Source organism: Eulemur rufifrons, chromosome 4 (genome assembly GCF_041146395.1).
Source record: "Eulemur rufifrons isolate Redbay chromosome 4, OSU_ERuf_1, whole genome shotgun sequence".
In the NCBI taxonomy this organism is placed as follows: Eukaryota; Metazoa; Chordata; class Mammalia; order Primates; family Lemuridae; genus Eulemur; species Eulemur rufifrons.
The window spans coordinates 460,350-478,107 of NC_090986.1; the positions used below are offsets into that span (position 1 = coordinate 460,350).

Consider the following 17,758-nt stretch of genomic DNA (forward strand, 5'->3'; position numbering starts at 1 on the left):
ACAGATGACCTTCATAAGAGAACTGCTGGAAGGCTGTCCCTCGAGGTCAGAGAAGGCACATGGCTAGCAAATGTGATGTCCCTCCTCCACGTGACACTATAGCAGACATTGCTAGTTGATCACAGAACCCTACCCTGCCAAGCCTGGAGAAGGCTCCAGAATTCTCAAGGTAGCTCCAGATCAGAGTAGCTCATGAGACGAAACCAGTTTTCCAACTCTGCTCTGTAGATATCCTGGTTCTAGAACTGAATGAACCTTGGTGAATCATCAGAAAGCTACACACTCAGGCTCCTTGCAGAATGGCTTTTTCTGAGCTGAGGTACAAGGTTATGCTTTTGGCTATCATCACCATATGGTACCCAACAGCCCTGAGACTCCTAACTAAACCTCCGGGGAGCTCTTTTGCAGACACTGGCCTCATGCCTCTAGATCCCATGTTTGTGGAGCTACACACTAGACATTTTTTAAGAGCTAAGGTTTAGGCTGGGTGCAGTGGCTCACGTCTCTAATCCCAGCACTTTGAGAGGCTGAGGCTGGAGGATTGCTTGAGGCCAGGAGTTTGAGACCAGTTGGGACAAAAAAGCAAGACCCTGTCTCTACAAAAAATTTTTAAAAAATTGGCCAAGCATGGTGGTGTGATGGTGGTGTGTGCCTGTAGTCCTAGCTACTCGGGAGCCTGAGGCAGCAGGATTGCTTGGGCCCAGGAGTTTGAGGTTGCTGTGAGCTATGATGATGCCATGGCACTCTAGCCTTGGTGACAGAGTGAGATTCTAACTCCAAAAAATAGAAAAAGAAAAGAAAAAGAAAAATGAGACAGCATGTGAACAGTGAAGGGCGTGCCGTGGGAGGACCCTCGCCTGCTGGGGGAGCCTGGCAGCCCGTCCACCGCCCTGGCTTACCCACTGGGGACCCAGTCCAGTGGGAAGCTGGGCTCTGGCCCAGGGGCAGGATGGGGACCCGGGGAGAAAGAGCAGGTTGCCCAGCCCGTCAGAGTAAGCACCAGGGCCAGGGAGCTTCCTGCCTCAGGTTGGGATGCTGCCACCATTCTAGCGGCCACTATTCTAGGCACACAGGGTCTCATCTCCCAGAGGCCTCTACTTCTCACCACCTTCAGGGCAAGGATGAGTAACTCAGCTCCTGGGGAGGGAACTACAGAATCCATGGCCTTGAGCCCTGAGAATTCCAGCCCCAGCTCTTCCCAGGTGCTCCTCCTTGGGGCTCGCCTACAGTGAGGGTCCCTGGACATCAGGATGACCCTTCTCTCCTTCTAGATTTGCCTTTGGGGACCCAGGAGAGAGAGGCCCCCTTCAGCTCCACCGTGTACTCAGGGGTGCAGAACCTGGAAGGCTGCCTCTGTGGGACAGGGAGGAAGGGTGGGCAGGGTCACAGGGAGCCCTCAGCTCCGAGGGGCCTGCTACCACACTGGCCGTAGGGACAGGATGATGTGGCTGGGTGAAAGGGACCCAACGGTTCCTGGAACTCAGAGATCCTGCTGGCTGGCTTGTCCCTTGCTGCCTGTCCGCCCAGGAGACGGACGGAAGGAGCAGAGCCCCGTCCCTGTGAGCAGGTGTGTCCAGCCCCAGCCTCCCCGCCCTCCAGCCTCGAGCTGTCCACCCTCAAGGACTGCTCCCCTTCCCCGAGTGGCTGAAACTGCTTGTCCTGGGGTGAACCTGCTGTCGTCACCCGCTCCCTGCGAAGGCCCAGCTCCTTGGACACTCACAGACCGCTGTCTCAGATCTGGTCTGTTCTAAGCCAGACAGGGCGGCCGGAGGCGGGGGGGTCCCTGCCCTGGGGGCCTGGGCCTCACCAGGCCAACTGCAGTTGGGGTCTGTGAGTCCTTGAAGAACGTCAGGACACCACCCTTCAGCACCGGCCAGGAGGCCCTCCAGTGCTTCCTCCTAGATGGGGGTGGGGAAGCGGCGGGTGGGCAGGACTTAGATTTGGTCTAGGCTGAGGCCCCTCCTAGCCCCAGGAGCAGGGCACAGAGCTTAGGAACAGGCCTAGGGCACCCGACTGTGAGGGGTGGACTCCCAAATCTAACACCTGGTAGCCAGGTGACCTTGGGCAAGTCACTTTAATCTCTCGGTGCCTCAGGTTCCTCACAGGACCTCTCATGAGGTCACTATGAAGATTAATAAGAGCCTGGCATGTGGGGAGTGAACTTCATCTTTAAGGCCCACCCTGCCCAGGTCTAGGCGCAGGGGGCTCTCCCTGGAGCCGCTTTCCCTTGTCCACCGTCCTGGTGCGATGCGGCACCCCTGCCTTGTCCAGGGTCCTGATCTAAGAGAAAGGGAACGAGCAGGGAGTACAGAGGGTGAGGCATGGGGGGCAGAGGCCAGTCTCCCCCTCAGCTGCAACCCCCCACGGGCTGGGCCTGTGTCTCCACTGAACGCTCGGTACCAGCCCAGCCTCCTGGCTGGAGTGGGTGGCGCCTGCGCCCCGGCAGCAGCGGCAGGAGAGATTCCTTCCCACTTCCCAGCCTCACCCACCTCTGGGGGCTAGTGCTGGGGCCATGGGGGAGACAGATGTGTCCCACCCAGTCTTTGCCTCCAGGATCTCCAGAAACTCCCCGTTTCTTCTGTGGTGGTCCTGCCAGGGCCTTCATGCCACCCCCTTACCTTCTCCTCAGGAGGGCTGGCCTGGGCTGGAGTGTCACTGTCCTGGCTAGATTTGTGCATGCTTCGAGGGGCAGGGACAGGGACCTGGGGAGGAAGACACTGTCATATATAGTCTCCCCGTCTCTCCCCAGCTGGTTACCTGGGGCAGCTCCGACCGGACGGAGGAGTCCTCTGGGCTGTAGAAGTATTGTTTGTTTCCCGTGCTGGTCCTCCAACCTCACCCGCTGTGGGGAGAGGGAGGATCAGGGCTCCCCACCCAGCTCGTGAGAGGAGAGAAAAGGCTCCCTCCAACCGGTGTCCAGGTCAGCAGCAGGAAGCTCGGAGAGGCAGATGCAGGCGACTCCGAGTCTTGGGCTGGCTTAGGGTCTGCGTGGGAGCTGCGGTTCAGAGTGCCAAGGGGAGCTCGTAGTGAGGAGAGTAGAGGGGAGCCACCCGCGGCTGTCTGGGTCCACCTGCGCACTGCCCCTACCGGCTCTGGGGTGAAGTGGTTGGTGTAAAGCTTCTGCTTGTCCTGGCTGATGTGACAAGACCAGCCGGGGGGTGTGGTGAAGGGAGAGGTGGGGCCGGGCTCCCGAGGGAGCCCACGGGGAATAATCTTCCTCTGGGTAACTGGTCAGCAACTCAGGGTAGTCCCTCTCGGGAATGGGGGGCTGCAGGGACCAGCCCCCCCCTTGCCATTGGGTCCCTGGGGCCGGGTGGAGCAGGGGGCGGGGCCAGAGGGATCGCAGATAGCCCCGCCCCTCGCCCTCTGGTCCCTGGGGCGGCCGGGGCCAGTCTCGGGCGCATCCCCTCCCAGGCGTTGTCGCCGGTCAAGGGGCTGCAGAAGACCCTGCGGCTCTCCTCTTCCCAGCATTGGCTCCACTCGGTCTCGAGGCTCTGGTGGCTGCCCACGGAGGTCGGGGAGGTGGCTGGGATAGCGGAGACCTCAGCAGTCTCAAAGGGCGACTCCCAGGTCGTCACGCCCGTGTCCGGGTTGTAGTACTGGGGGCGCCCAGTGCTGCTGCCTGTGTGCGTCTCCCACACCGGGCTGGGGTGGGGGGCCGCGGCAGCGCCAGGCGAAGTGGCCCGAGGCTGCCTCTCTACGTTGGCACACACGGGCTCCGGGGGTTTGTCCACCTAGGGAAGGAGGAAGGAGACGTGACTTTCAGAGGACCACTGGGGTCACATAGTCCTGACTCGGCCACTTGCCACCTAGGTGACCTTCAGAAAGTCACAATGCCTCCCTGCCTCAGTTTCCCCAGGTATAAAATGTCTACTCTGCCCATTCCAGAAATTGTAGTGAAGATAGAATGAGGAAATGTTCTTGAAAGTGCTTTTCAAAGTATTTAGTGCTGCAGATGGATGGGACAATTGCATTAATTATATTTATTACCAATAATAAGATATCGATAACCCAGATCTCACAGCTGTGTACTCACAGAGGCAAGTAAGATGTTGGGCAGGAACAAAGAAGTGGCCTGGGTGCTCCCTGGGCCCAGCTCGCATCGCCTTTTACCGACTGATTCCTTTCTCCCTTCCTCCTTTTCAGAGCTGACTTCTCTGCCCCTCACTTAGACACCAGCCCCCTGCTCGGAAGGCCTTCCACACTCCCTTGATGACAGATCCGGTCCTCCTTCAGCCTGACTGGGCTGGGGCTGCGCCGCCCCTGCCACGACCTCAGTGCCGGGTGTCTCACCTGGCTTCTCGCTCTGCCGCCTGCGAGAGCACGACCAGCTGTAGGTCACCAACTCGCAACCCCTCTCTAGGCTCACACATCCAGCTGCTGCCGGGTGTCCTTTGTAGGCCTGGGAAGATGTCCAAAATCAAACTGTCTCCCTTTCTCGTGTCAGCATCACCTGTTACTCAGGTAGAATCATCTGTGACTCCTGCCTCCTTAACGTCATCTGTCGCTGAGCCCTGGGGATCCCCGCGCCTGAACCTTTCAGACCCTACGGCTTCACAGGTCACACGGGTTAGAACAGGGAAACGCTGCCACAAGGAAGCCAGCACACACGACAGACAGGTACCCCATGGGGCAACTGGTCTGGTCTCTTGACAAGTCAGCGTCAAGGCAAAGGAAAGGGTGGGGGGTGTTCAAAAGCGATTAAAGAGACAGCCAGAAGCAAGGCACGACCTTGGACTGGATCCTGGTGCAAACAAACCAGGAGAGAGAGAGACTGAGGGAGAGAGAGAGATGTGTTAGGACAACGGAGGCAATTTGACTATAGCCCAGGTCTTAGACAACATTCAGGAACGAATGTTAATTTTTTCAGCTATAACAATGGTAGGGTGGTTATGAAAAACAAAACATTACTTTTCAGAAATGCATGCTGAAGTTTTCAGGTGTGAAATAGGATGTCTAGAATTTATGACTCCTCAGTGGAAAATAAATAAATAAAATTAGCCTATCAGTTATTAAATGAAGCTCGAACAGATCGAATTCTCCTAGTAAAAGAGTCAGCTCAGGTTTTAAAATGCAGTGATATGATGTATACAAGAAATACAGTTTAAAAAATGATAATGGTTGAAAATAAAAAGATTTATTTTTAATGTAATATAATGTAAAATAAAGAGTGGCCGTATTAAAAATAGAAGGGTAAAATGTAAGATTAAGCACTAAAACACGATAAAGAGAGATGACATGTAGTGACAGGAATGCACAATTCATAAAGATAGAATACTCAAAATCTGCACGCTCCCAAAAGCAGCATCGTTAAATATGAAAAGCAAAAACTAATAAAAGCACCAGAAGAACTTTATAGGGAAAATTTGAGAGGGAGGTTTAATAAAACTTCATCAGAATTAGCATAAAAGACAAAAACCAAAAAGGATACAAAGGAAGTGAAAGTTTAAATTATACATAATCAATAAACTTAATAAACTTGATTTGATACATGAGGGACCTTTTATCCCTTAAATAGAAAGTGTACATTTTTTCCATATGTCTATGAAAAACTTAGAAAAAAATCATTTACTTGGCCACAAAGAAATTAATAAATTTTAAAAGCATAATATATACAAATCTAGAGAAAACAAATGCTTTTATAGTAAAATATAAAATGACCAAAATTAACTAGAGAACTAGTAGATAATTGAATAGATCTAATTAACACTGAGAAAAAAATCTGCCACTGAAAAAGCCCCGGGTCCAGAGGGTTTCCTGGGAGGGAATCGTAGAAACCTTTATATTTTACCTCTGGCGACACCTTCCTCCTCCAGGAGGCATCCCTAGAACTTCCTCTCCCAGCTAGATCCTGCACCCAGCAGACACGCCACCACGTCATACACAACCACAGCATATCGCATTGTCACGTCGTGTCATGTGCTTCCCATGCCCCAGGGCCTGGCACTGACCACCCGTGCAGGCTGACATTTCAGTACTGATGCCCATCCCCTCCCGCCACTGGACTCGGTCAGCTCTAGGAAGGGCAGAGAAAATAGGTGCAGAGGGAGGCCGACTGCTGGGGCCCAGGCAGGAGGAGAGGAGGTGGGTGGGCTTGTCCAGGGCCCATCTCAGGAGGCCTGGGGCTGCCAGGAACCAGGGGCTCCAGGGAGATCCCCAGAGGACCATGGGGCCACCTCCCAGCCTGCAGGGGACGGAGGAGTAGGTGGGGAGAGCTCCGGGTGGCCAGAGCTATGTGGGGTGGGGGGTGACCCAAGAACCTGCTCTCTCACAAGCCAGGTCACAGTCTGGGCAGCGGGGCTCCCGGGCCCTGGGGCAGCAGGTGAGTCACGGAGAGGGAAAGTCAGGCCAGGTGTGTGGAAAGCAGCCAGCAACCCAGGGCTGCCCTAGCTGGGGGACGGGGAGCTCCCTGGAGTCCCCTCAGCTTGGCTGCAGTGCCCCTGCTGTTACCAACCCCACTTTCCAAAGGCCCTTGGCTGGCCCCGAGAGAGGACAGGTGGATCTGTCCCAAGGCCAGTTGCTGTATCTCAGACACGGCCACCTCGGGCTTCCCTTGGAGTTTGCCCCAGGAAGTGGGAGCGGGTCTGCAATCCAGAGAGGAGGAGTCACCAGGTGAGTTTTTGGACGGGATAGGGAAGGGGCTGGTGGGGAGTCTGGGGGAGGGGGGAGGACAGGAAACCGTGACCGCCTCCTTCCCCAGGTGAGGGGTCCACTCACAGTTCCTGGAGGAGGGAGGACGAGGGCCCTGGGCTCCTTCCTGTGCAGGCCGCCTGCTCAGGTGTGGCGCCTCCTGGGCTGTTTGTGTAAGAAGTGGCAACTGGGCCGTAACTCTTCCTCCCAGTGGCCAGTGTCCGGCAGCAGCAGCGGGCTCCCGGCCGGCTCTCCCGCCTCTGGGGTGGGACGGTGACCACACCCAGAAATAAGGACTGTGGTCTCGGGGGAGGGGCCTCAGAGGCTTTCACCAGGCTTCCCTAGCTCCCTGAGTGGCCACCTTGGAGGAGAGGTGTCCACCCAGCTCACCCCCTCTCCTCCATCTCTCCCTCCTCAGAAGCCTTTGCTTCTGCCCTCTCCTGGGATGTCAGATTCTCCTACTGCACCCTCAGCTGCAGATAGCAAGGTCAGGGTTTGGAATTCATGGCCACAACAGGGCTGGGCACATAGGTGTGTGCATAAAAGTGAGCACTTGTTTGCCTTTGGCTTGTACTGTTCTTGCTGAGGGTAACAGGGTGGCTAACTCTGAAGGCCATCTGGCTGAAATAGGGCCCAGAACTGACCTGGACACAGCCACTTCCTGGCTGTGTGACCTTTGGCCAGTCACTAAACCTCTCTGAACCTGTTTGTACTCAGGGCAAATTGGGGTACCTATGCCTGCCTTCCAAGATGCCAGGAGCTTAACCCTGGGTGCAAGCCTTTGAATGAGAGCCCACGGGACTGTTAGCTCCTTTGGGACTGTGTCTTATGACGCTTTGGGTCCCCAGTGTGCAGCAGGGTGACCAGCACACACCAGGTGCTCAGTATGTGCTATTTGAATGAATGGTGAATGACAAGGCTGTAAAAAGCCGTACATGGCAGAGGCTCCTCTCTTCTGGGGGTGCCCTGGGCCTGCCGAGTAGCCTGCCCCAAGCCCTGAGCTGATGCCCTGCAGACAGGCACCCTTCACTCTCCCAAGTGACCCTGGTCGCCTCCCTCTTCACATCCTTGCCTCTCTGTTCTGGGCCCTCCCTCATCTTTTCTCCCAGGATCCCCTCTCAGCAGCCGCCTCCTCTCCATCCTCAACCTCCCAGTCTCCTGGCTCTTGCCCATCCACTTAAACTTGGGGAAGGCTCCACTCTCGGCCATGTAGCGTCTCTGGCCAGTTGTCTACACGCCGTTCTCATCCTCACCTTCGCGCCTGCCTTCAGCAACTGGAGATGCCAGGACCTGGGGGATCTCCTTCCTCCTTGGTTTGGGCTCCTAGGTGCTGGCCCCTGGGCAGACTTACAGAGCCCTGGTTTATGGTCAAGGGCTGCCTCGCCCCTCCTCAGCACACACTCTCTGTGCACACTGTCCAAGGGCAAGGCCATTCCCCCACCTCCAGGGCACAGCTCAGAGGGGCAGGCACACTCCCACCGTCACCGGGACAGAGAATGTGCCTGGGAGCGCGCCACTGGGAGCCTGCCCAGAAAGGAAGGGGCTCTGGGGGAAGGAGCGCTGGCATCCAGCCACCTACCCCAGAGAAGCTGCCTGCCTGCTGGCAGAGCCACGGGGCACGTGGCCCCACCTGCATCCCGGTCCGCCGGGTGCTGTTCCCCACCCTGGCCACCAGGGGAAGGGCTGTCCCCGAAGAAACGCCAGTGAAGACTGCGCAGACCCGAAGGGAAGCGCACTGAGGGGGACCCCAGGTCGTCTGAGTGGACCGCCCGCTACTGCCCAGCGCTTCCGCGCCCCGCCCCATTTAAGGGTCGCCACAACCCTGATCCTTAGGTACAGTGCTTACACTCGGGGACACTGGGCTGGGGCAGTTAGGTGGCTCATCAGCAGCTGGCAGGGCACCCAGGGGAGTCAAATCCGAGCCTCTGCCCCTCCCTTTGGGCTGAGGAACAAACCGAGACCCCGACAGGAAGTGAGCCCCCCAGAAGTGAACCGCCCGTGGGAAATCACGCCCCTGGCGAAGGGGTCAGACGGTTTCTGCGCATCTTGTTTTCCTCAGGGCGCCCCTCCCTGAAAAGTTGCTAAAGTTCGATATGTCAGGGCCCGCGGAAGGATTCTGAGGATGTAAGAGTGTTTTTAAAACGTGCTCTATTTTCAATTTCCCAAATTAACACAACTGGACTCGGAAGAGAGAACCCTCCCTCCTCACCCTTACCATAACTGGCCTTCTTTCTGAAACAAACTCATGGAGAGGTTTTTGGTTTTGGTTTTTTCAAAAAAAAAAAAAGAAAGAAGGAAGGAAAGAAAGAAAGAAAAGAAAGAAAGAAACTGAAATGTTGGAAACAGCCCAAAAGGGAAATGGATGCCTGCCATTCACATCCATCTCGTCTGAACCCCCAAGCTCCCGGGAGGGAGGCGAGGCTGCTGGAGCCAGTGCAGGGCCGCAAGCCCCACCCCACGTCCAGGTGCGTTGCAGACTACAGATCGGCTGCAGGACAGCGCACACCCGAGGTTTCGTAACCTCCAGGCAGGGCTTGGGCTGCACCCTGCGATTAAGTTTAGTTGCATTTCTGCAGCAAAACATGAATATTCACGCCAAGTGTGATAAAGACTGTCAACATCCTCATATTGGTTCAAATGAAATTTTGTCACCGGGTGAATTACAAAATCCTTTGGGCTTCCAGGGAGCTTTGGCACTTGGGAATTGCAGAGAAGAGATTGTGAGCCTGTACCTCTCTCATTTTGGGTTTGGGGAAAGTGAGTTCGCCCGAAGTCGGTGAACACAGTGGCGGGCGTCTAGCGGGACGCTAAGCCGAGCAGGTCTCCTCGCACCCTGGCTCCATGCAGGCACAGCCACCCGCCCCCCTCTACCCCAGCGCCCAGCTGTGTACCTGCTGCTCCGGGCTCTCCTCCCGCTGCTGGCCTTGCACGTCCAGGATGGCCTCATAGACATTCTCAGAGTCTCTGCGTGCCAGGGGCCGTGGGCACACCCAGGAGCCCACCACGCTGCAGGCCTTGTAGCGGCCCGGGCTCCTGAGGAGGCCAGCAGGAGGCACTCAGTGGTGCTTGCCAGGTCGTCCAGGGTCCGACTGCGCTGGCTGCCTGGGTGCTGAGGGCCGCACGTCTGGGCAGGCCAGGTGCCAAGTTGCTGCGTTTCCTAGGGGAGTCTTCTCTTAATTAATTTGTTGGGGGGGTTCCCTATAGAGCCACTCGAGTCTTGGGGAATTGCCCCAGGCAACTCCCACTCAGGACCCCGGTCACCCAGGGCTGCCAAGGCTGGGAGGTGATTAAGATGCCCCTTCTCTTCAGAGCTGAGGAACTCAGTCTCTCACTTATCTAGGATCCAAAACAACAATTCTTAGTAAAAGAACCAGCTCAGAGAAAGCCAAGACCATCAACCAAAAATCGGAGGTCCGGAGCTCAGGACCACTTACCAGTTCCACAAAAGGAGAAGCCCTGAGCGGAGGGCCCAAAACAGTAATGCCGGTACCTGGCGCCGACTTTGTGTGGCTCCTTTGGTGGTCTTGAGTCTTCTCTGAGCCCCACGTCTGGGTGTCAGTCTTGTCAATGGAAAAAAGCCAAACTCTGTAAAATAATTTTAAAGAGATTTACTCTGAGCCAAATTTGAAGGCCATGAACTGGAACCACTCCCAAGAAGCCTTGAGCAAGTGGACTCGCTGTGGCTGGGTTACAGTTTGGTTTTATACATTTCAGGGAGACAGAGGTTATACGTAAAGTCATAAATCAATACATGGCAGGCATACATTGGTTTGGCCCGGAAAGGTGGGCCATCTCAAAGAGGCGGCTTACAGGTTATAGGTGGGTTTAAAGATTCTTTGTCTTGTAATTGGTTAAAGACATGGAGCTTTGTCTAAAGGCTTGGAATGTTTTAAAATAGTTTCTGTTTATCAGAGAGGAGCCACTGGACATAGATTTGTTGTGTAAATAGAGGACCTGCAGGTTTGTCTTGCATACCCTTAGGCCTGTCAATGGGTTACAAGGGATGTCCCCAAGAAGGGAGTGAGGCATGATGAGGCATGTCTCACCTCCCTCCTCCTGGCAGGCAATTTAGTTTTAGGATATTTCTTTGGCCATGAGGGGGTCCATTCAGTCAGCCGGTGGAGGGTGAGCCTTAAAATTTTATTTTAGTTCACACTTAGAAATATTTACTCTGAGGCTGCTTCACACCCAAGGAGAAATCAAGGAAATTAACTCACACTCAATATAAATTTCCAAATATTAAATCCTGTGTCTTCCCGCCCCACCCCTATTTCTTATTCATTAGCAGAAGAGCTGAATCATGATGATTTACATAACTGATAAAATTTCTATTGCTTTTTTCTCTTCTTGGAAGGAAGGTGTTTTGTGATCCATTATTTGTTTATATCTAAATTCATTTTGATTTGGCTTGGTTTCGGTTTCTCTCCTTTGTTTTCTTTACTTCTGTCTTTCTCCTCTTAATAGTTTATTGTCTAATGCACCGGCTTTTAGGTTTTATCTTTGATCATTTGCGAGGTATGCCAAAAGAAATGACTGACATTTTTCAGGAGATTAATAAGTAAAGAAAGTTGGCATGTAAGAAATAGTAAATCTTGAAATTTGGGCACCATGGCTTATGCCTATAATCCCAGCTATTTGGTAGGTTGAGGTGGGAAGATCCCTTGAGGCCAGGAATTTGAGATCAGCCTAGGCAACACAGTGAGACCCTGTCTCTGAAATAAAATAATAATAGCAAATCTTAAGAAATGAGAAGATAGTAGGCTGGGTGCAGTGGCTCATACCTATAATCTTAGCACTCTGGGAGGCTGAGGCAGGATTGCTTGAGCTCAGGCGCCCCAGATCAACGTGAGCAAGAGTGAGACCCCATCTCTACTAAAAATACAAAAATTAGCCAGGCATCATAGCACGCACCTGTGGTACCAGCTACTAAGGAGACTCAGGCAGGAGGATCGCTTTAGCACAGGGGTTTGAGGTTGCAGTGAGCTACCAAGACATCACTGCACTCTAGCCAGGGGTAACAAAGCGAGACTGTCTCAAAAAAAAAAAAAAAAAAAAAAAAAAAAAAAAAGAGAGAGAGAGAAGATAGTATAAGTACCCGTGAAGTTTGGGTTCTGAGTTCTACGTATTCCTGGCATCCATGTTCCCACCAAATCTGACCAGATGGTATAGTGGTCCCAGCTGGCTCCCTTGGATCACATTGCCAGGCCACTGGGATCACTGAAAACACAGCACAGTTTAACGTAATAAAAATAAACCCTTTGACAGTCTTCTGCATGCTGAATGCTCTATGTTCGTGCCTTTCAGAAGGCATGGCAGCTGCTTGAAACACAGAGATGTGGCAACACCTTCATATTTACTTTAGGATTCAGAGCTCCCCCAGGACTAGCAAGTTGCAGGTCCTATAATCAAATTGTATCTTGTGTAAGGCACAAAAGCACTCAATATTCTTTCCCTTTGTTTCCTTTTCTGTGAAGAGATAGGCATGGCGACCCAGACAAAGGCTTGCCCTGGAGCTGGCACAGGATCCAGATGTGACGTGCGGGTAAGATTTCCAGGACGTTCTTCAGCAGCTGCTGGCTGGGTCGGCTGGCCTGCAGTGGCAGCCCACCATCAGTGAGGCTAAGTTTTCAGGACTTCCCCGGGGCAGTGCAGAGGAAGGGATCCCAAGGAGGGTGAAAGACCAGATCAGCCAATGACTTTCATGGGTAGATAGGACTCAGTACTAATCGAAGTGTTTTGAACCACAGGATATTTGGGAGTGGCTAATTGGTCACAGTAGCCTTAGAAATGAAACAGGTGAGTAGTCTATGCTGGCTCTATTTAACAGCAGTAATTTAGGTCTTGTTCCAGTTATCTATTTTTGTATAACAAATGGCCTCAAAACTTAGTCGATTAAAACAACAATCATTATCTTGAACAGCTCTGTGGATTTTTTTTCTTTTTTGTAAAAGACATATGACATAAAATTGACTACTTTAACCATATTTAAATGTGCAGTTCTGTAGCATTAATGACATTTACAATGTTGTGCAACCATCAGCACAATCCATCTACAGAACTCCTTTCATTTTCCAAGAGTAAAGCTCTGTACCCATTAAACACTAACTTTCCATCCCCGCTCCCCTACCCTCTGGCAACCACCATTCTATTTTCTGTGTCTATGAATTTGCCTATTCTAGGTACCTCATATAAGTGGAATAATATAATATTTGTCTTTTTGTGACTGGCTTATTTCATTTAGCATAATGTCTTCAAGATTCATCTGTGATGTAGCACGTGTCAGAATTTCTTTCCTTTATAAGGCTGAATAATATTCCATTATATGCATATACCACATTTTGCTAAATGAATAAATCCGTGTATCCATCAATGGACATTTGGGTTGTTTCACCATTTGGTTATTGCAGATAATGCTGCTGTGAACACTGCTGTACACATATCTGTTCAAGTCCCTGCTTTCAATTCTTTTCAGTATATACCCAGATGTGGAATTGCTCAATCATATGGGAATTCTATGTTTAATTTTTTGAGGAATCACCATACTGTCTTCCACAGCAGCTGAACCATTTTACATTCCGCCAGCAATGCACCAAGGTTCTAACTTCTCTACATGCTCACCAGCACTTGTTATTTTCTGGGTTTTGCTTGTTAATGGGTGTGAATGTGGGCAGTTCTTGCTCGGGGTCTCTCAGGTAGCTGTAGTCAGATGGTGGCTGGGCTGAGATGGCTGCAGTAGCCGGGGCTGGTGGGCAGTGCTCCCTGAATGCAGCCGCCCCATGTGGCTAGTTCTGGCTTCCTCACAGCACAGTGACCTCAGGGTAGTTGTACTTCTTATATAGCTCCTGCCTTCCCCAAAGGGAGTATTCCAAGACACAGGAAGTGGAAACTGCCAGTGTCTTAAGATCTAGGCCTAGAAAATGGCATGAGGTCACTTTCACTGTATTCTTTAGTTAAGCTCTCAGAAGTCTGCACAGTTTCAAGGCGAGGGGACATGGAGGCTACCTCCCAAGTGGAGGAATGTCGAGGAATGCCAAAGAATTGGTGGCCATCCTCAGTCTGCCCGACGAAATCATCACAGTGGGGAATCGTGGTCTCTCATGAAGCTGAGTCACAGACCTGAGGTATGTTGGTTGCAGAGGATCCCAGATCCTCCTGAAGAAGTTCCCTGTGACGTGGCTTCAAGTGTGTGCTGCAGTTTTCTTCCAGGTCTTCCCTAAAGAGACAGACATTCACTGGAGAAGGGGAGATATTCATCCTTCCAGTGTGCTACTTAATACTGGATTTTGAGTTAGCACATGTACTTGGATACTCAAAATGCCTTTGTTTCTCCTGCTTAAGGTAGGGGCTTTTGGATATTAGAGGACTGCGGGAGCTGTGGCCCAAGTCCTCACAGTGGGCTCAGCAGGTCTGCAGACATGCTAGTGGTTATCCCCCCATTCCTAAATGTGTCACTGGAATAGATGTCCTCAGCAACTGGCTCCTGCCATGTGGGGTGAGGGCTTTTATGGTTGGACAAACCTGGGGGAAACTTCTTCATTAAGTGAGTGAACCCAAAGCCACTCTCCACCCCTGAAGGGACGAGTCACCACCAGTGACTTGGAAAGTGAAGAGGCGCTGATTCTGATCACAGCCCCACTGACAGTCGCCTAAATAGCCTGTGAAGAAGGTAGCTGAGTCTTGGGGAAATCACTGCGGATTTACAATAATCGGGTTGTGGTTCCAACTGCAAGTGCTGTTATGGTAATTGTGGCATCTCTACTGGAGCAACTGGCACAGCTTCTGGCACCTGGCGTGCAGCTATTTGTCCAGAAAATGTTTTTTGTCTGTGACAATTTGCAAGGGGCAGGCACTATCAGCACTTTAGCTCTTTGCATAGCCTTGCAGAGGTTATCCTGATGTCCTAAGGAATGTCACCTGGTTCTTTGCAGAGGTGACATCATGCTTTACAGACTGGGTTACAAAGATAGGAAAGTACTGTAGTTAACAGCTGAATACTCATATCGGATTGTTACAGAACTTTTCAAACAGAACCTGAACCTTCAAAAAACTTTTGTCCCCACACTTGTCTTTTTTGGCCTCTCCACAGCCTCTCACACTCGTGGCCACTCCTGCATCATGAAACGTTCTCTCCCACTGTTCTCAGCACACTTGGCCCTGCTGGTTCACTTCCTGGGATTCCAGGGGTCCGTTGTCATTCTCCTCCACAGATCAGTCTTCAATGTGGCAATTATATGTTGGGGTTCCTCAGTGCTTAGTCCGAAAGCTCCCAATCTTCTCCCCTTGCTAATTTCTTCCAGGTCCATGACACAATGATCTTTGGCATACAAAATTTGCCAATAGTAGACATATTATTTGCACACTTTTTGCACCCAGTTCTGTATTCTCTTCCTGAGTTTGTGGAATCCACCATCTTTGAGGCAGAAATCTCCTCACCTATAGAAACTTAAAACCTTCTTTGTTTTTCCAGCCTTCCCTGCAGGCTAAGTATGGACACATGACCAAGGCACTGCCACATTATTTTTAAGCTTTTTTTTTTTTTTTGAGACGGTCTCACTCTGTTGCCCAGGCTAGAGTGCCGTGGCATCAGCCCAGCTCACAGCAACCTCAAACTCTTGAGCTCAAGCAATCCTTCTGCCTCAGCCTCCTGAGTAACTGGGACTACAGGCATTCACCACCTTGCCTGGCTAATTTTTTTTTTCTATATATTTTTAGTTGTCCAGCTAATTTCTTTCTATTTATTGGTAGAGACAGGGTCTCGCTCTTGCTGAGGCTGGTCTCCAACTCCTGAGCTCAAATGATCCGCCTGCCTCGACCTCCCAGAGTGCTAGGATTACAGGGATGAGCCACCATGCCTGGCCCACTGCCATGTTTTGAACTGGCGCATAGTGACTTACAAATCAGTACGTCACTCTGGAGTCCATCTGGTGAGCAACAATGGTGCTCACCAGATGGGCTGCAAACCCAGACAGCTAGATCACTTAATTGTGGAAGAATCATTTCCTCTTTATTCTGTTTAAGTAACAAGAAAAAATAATCTGATCAAAAATATTATCTTACTTAGAAGTAAGAACTGTGAAGTTCAAGCAGTTCTGGGGGGTATGTTTTGTGGTCATGGGAGGTTGTTCCTGAGATGAGTAAAGACTGAGCCAGAAAAATTCTATGTTTAATACATTTTATTTTGTATTTTTTCAAATTTTAAAATGAGAAAATGTATCTTGTATATAATTTACCTTGATCTATGTTAATAATTCCCTTGTTTTTCCATATAACTTTACCAAGCATGTATGAGCCCTAATAAATGATTTTGTTTTGAAAAACTCAGTTCAAAGCACAAACCCAGCTATGTAGTTAAAGAATGATATTGTCTCTATTATACAAAGATTTTCAGGAAAATAAAAGCTGGACAAGTTCTCTAAGTCATATCAGAATCTTCTTTTTCTAGCTTCTTAAGGTGAAAGCTTAGAAATGTTAGTGTTTTCTTTTCCTTCTTTCCTTTTTTTTTTTTTTTTTTTTGCCAGGATGTTGCTATGTTGCCCAGGCTGGTCTTGAACTCCTGGACTCTAATGATTCTCTGACCCCAGCCTCCCAAATATCTGGGATTACAGGCCTGTGTCTCCCTACCTGGCTACAAATATTACTTTTCTAATATAGTTGTTCAGTGATCTAAATTTCTTTATAAAAATGCTGTAAATTTCTCTCAGCGTATTGCTGAGTTCGTGTGCTAACAGATTTTGATATGTTGTGTTTTCATTTTCATTTACTTAAAATTGTTTTCTAATTTTTTTTTAAAAAACTTTGACTCATGGGTTGTTTAGAAGTAAGCTGTTTAATTTTCAAATAATTGGAGATTCTCCAGATATCTTTCTGTTATTGATTTTTAATTTAAATCTATTATGGTCAGAGGATAAACATACTTTGTATGATTTCAATTCTTATATTTTATGGCCCAGAATATGGTCTATCTTGGTGAATATTTTATGTGCACTTGAAAAAAATGTATTCTACTGTTGTTGATTGGAATGATCTATAAATGTCAATTGGATCCAATTGGTTGATGATATCATTCAGTTTTTCTACATCTTTGCTGATTTTCCATCTACTTGTTCTATCAATTGCTGAAAGAAAAATATTGAAATGTCCAAATATAATTGTGAACTTAATTTTTTTCTTTCAAGTCTATTAGTTTTTTTGTTTTTGTATTTCATGGTGGTTTTCATAGGTGCATATTTTCTTGCTGAATGAACACTTTTATCATTATGTATTGTTCCTTTGTGTCTGTGGTAATTTTCTTAGTTCTGAAGTCTACTTCGTCTGATGTGAATTTAGCCACCCTAGAATCCTTCTGGTGAGTGTTTGATGGGTGTTTCTATGGTATATCTTTCCCATCCTTTACATATATGTCAGTCTTTTTGGGTTTGCATTTGTCTTATGATGGCTGAGATTGAACATCTTTTTGTATATTTAAGGACCATATTTATATCTTTGTGTAAATTGCTAAACTTGTGTCATTTGTCTATAGTTTTTCAGGTTTTTGATCTTTTGTTCCTTCAGTTTTTAAATAGTGTTTTGTATGTGAGGAAGATTAGCCCTTTGGCTGTGATATATACTATAATATAGTATTTTCTCCCCATTTGCCGATTGTACTTTAAATTTAATTCCCACTTGGTCATGGTGTATTATTTTCTTAATGTGGTGTTGAGTTCTGTTTATAAATATTTTATTTTGAAATTTTGCCTCAATTTTAGTATGAGATATTGGTTTGTAGTTTTATTTTTCAATATTATACTTGCGTCTTAAAAGAATCAGGAAAATATCCTTCTTTTGTTCTGGAACAATTTAGAGACTACCTTATCTTTGAAGTTTTGGTAGAATTTCCCTCTGAAACCATCTAGGCCTGGTGCATTTCATTTTATTTAATTTTCAAATTGATTTGCATAGAGGTCTTCAAAATAACCTCTTATGATAGCAGAGCATGTAAACAGGTGGAAAATCATACCGTGCTCATGGATTGGAAGAATCAACATTGTTAAAATGTCTATACTACCCAAAGTGATCTACAGATTCAATGCAATTCCTATTAAATTACCAATATCATTTTTCACAGATATAGAAAAAATAATTTTGCGCT

The 17,758-nt window shown here is 49.4% G+C and overlaps 1 pseudogene; it reads right to left on the reverse strand.

The window, feature by feature from the left end:
- The window catches only part of LOC138382878 (rho GTPase-activating protein 27-like), a 57,758-nt pseudogene that overhangs the window by 4,181 nt on the left and 35,819 nt on the right, over window positions 1-17,758 (reverse strand).